The following is a 2,791-nucleotide window of genomic DNA, read 5'->3' on the forward strand; positions in this document are numbered from 1 at the left end:
TTTTTTTTTTGTTTTCTTCCATAGAAAAAAATTGTCCAACATACATTGCCGGAACAAAGTATTGGCACAGCGAATTTTTCACAATATATGCAACAATTTTTATTCTAATATTTTTCCGCCAATTTTGTATAAAAATATAGTTCAGTCTACAACAAAAAACATAAAAATATAATTCCGAAACTTTGTGCAAAACTCGCGAAAATTCAGCAAATTTTCAATTTTTTAATCAGATTTTTTAGTATTTTTTTGAGTATGCAATTTTGCAGCTCATTCAATTCTAGTAAAAAAATACAAGTTCGGAGTAAGTTAAAAATCGCATTGATTTTTGACATTTTTTTTTGTTGAAGATGTTTTGCATTTTTTCCATATAAAGTATTTTCGAAAAAACATTGCCAAAAATCAACGGTAATTCCAAGCTACTTAAAACTTCTACTTTATTATAATGAAATGATGGCGCTGCATACTAAAAAAAAATCTGATTAAAAAGTTGAAAATTTGCATGCAAATTTTCTAAATTTTTTCAGGAGTTTTGCACAAAGTTTAGGAATTATTTTTTTTGAGGTTTTTTGTTGTAGAATGAACCATATTTTCATATAAAGTTGGAGGAAAAATGTTATAATAAAAATTGTTGCATATATTGTGAAAAATTTGCTGTGCCAATACTTTGTTCCGGCAGTGTACATATGTACATACATAACAACATCGCAACTGAAATGGAAAAAGTCGTGACTAATATTTTTATTTTTTTCCTAAAATGATGTGGAGAGTTGTAATTCGATGGAATCTATCATATAAAACAAAAAGTGAATTTTAAATGTTTTATTGGTTATGACTTTTTGCATTTCAGCGATGATGTTTGTTACGTCTCTTTGCATTTCAGGTGACGATATGTATGGAAGAAAATCCATGAAAAATTGCTAAAAATCAACTTAAAACTTAAAAATTTTTCCTAGAAATTTTTATTTACAAGTTTTCAATTTAGATGAAACTGTACAGAATATTCATAATTTTTGCACAAAATTTCAAATTGGGTTTATATGATTAAAAAAAAATAAACATTAAATAAAGAAAAGTAGCCAATACTTGATAAAATGTTGCGTCCCTATTTTTGCCACTATACATATATGTGGATATTTAAATTTGATCTCAATAACAAGCCTTTAATTTTTATATTATGGATTTGTCATATTTTTGTAATATTTAAATAATTTAGCCATTCGAACCACTGAACCAAACCGCACCGATTTTTGGAGTGGTTTGCAGCCCTGGTTAAAATCGCTGATATCAGGTTTTGAACTTCATTTTTGCTCACATAAAATTGCGCTCCATGTGCTCTCTTAAAAACTTGTTGTATTTGTGCTCCAGAAAATTCACTGAGTGTTGAATACTTTAAGCCTCAAATAGACTCTCCGAACTTCGTATTCAATCACCTAGATTCAGAAATTGAAAAGATTTGTATCAGGTGGGTTAGATTGACATCGCAAAAAGGGTACGATACCACGCTAAAACGGCAATTTAAATTAAAAAATATTCCAAGTGTCGTATGGTGACGAACATATCTACCGGATTATAGTTGGGAGAGAATACAATTAGCACTCTCAGTAGGGTCATTATTTTCAATAAAACTGTTTAAACAACCTTTTATTTTGTTTACTTATTTTATTTATCTGTCTAAATAAGTTGATCGGTGGATGTAGAACTGCATACATATGTATGTATGTATGATTCGAAGTCAATTACCTGGACTGCACGATTTTTTTATGGAGCAATCTCGCGGAGACCTGACCACGGGTTATCGCTTCAATCGGCTTATACTTCAGCCCATCTGGCTGATGCGCGCTAAAGTTCCAAGATTGATATCACATATCACATGCCACCAAAGTAATAAGACAACCGAGCATTGGGAAGTCGACTACAGCTACAAAAGTTCCAGCACTGTTTATGATGCAATCGAGTCCTCTGTAGTATAATTTAGGGAGAGTAAAAAGCGTATACCCGGCTGATGTTTACGTTTTTCACTATGGTCTCAAGTATATCAGGCAATCCATTGCAAAAAAGCAAGGTACATCCCCTTCCTCTGTTACTAAATAACAGCGGGTACCGCGCTGATGTACAACATTATCGAGCCAGCGGAGCCGATGTATCTAAACTAACCGTAAATGAAATTTTCTACTTCTTCGAAATTTTAACTGGCAACATTGAAGAGAGTGCAGTGGCGCGACTGCTTGATGGTACCAGATACCTCTTCTTGTCCTCGTGCACCTCCAAATCCATTTGCTTTGTTCCATATCCAACTTGGAAAAGGCATACGCCGGTAATACCAAACAATTGTCACCCGGCGATTAAGCGCTGCACCTTTTCTTATCTTCTCCAACGACAGATTAAAAAAGTCGTTCTCTGAGGTCTCGTTTAGTATCGAACCATTCAGAGAGATCCTTCTCAATTCTTGGAGCTTGGTTATTGCTTAATGTAATTTTGCACAGTCGTTGTAGTTTTGCGAGGATACTAAATTCAAAAACCACTGTATCGTTCTGTCAAAAGCGAATTTGAAATTTACAAATATATACATATGTAGTGCATGCCGTTCCTCCTCTCGTTGGTATTTTACAGGAGTTGGCGTACACTATACCATAACAGAGCTGGTGGATTTTCTAGGTTGAAACAAACACTGATAACACCCAATCAGTTCGTTGACGGTTGGCTTAAGCGTTTCATGCAAAACGCACGATAAGACCTTATAGCCGACATACAAAATAAAATATTCACAAAAATTTAAAAAATGTTTAAAAAG

The sequence above is a fragment of the Rhagoletis zephyria genome, unplaced genomic scaffold, assembly GCF_001687245.7.
Source record: "Rhagoletis zephyria isolate East Lansing unplaced genomic scaffold, Rhagoletis_zephyria_1.1 Rzeph_scaffold_00033, whole genome shotgun sequence".
NCBI lineage: Eukaryota > Metazoa > Arthropoda > Insecta > Diptera > Tephritidae > Rhagoletis > Rhagoletis zephyria.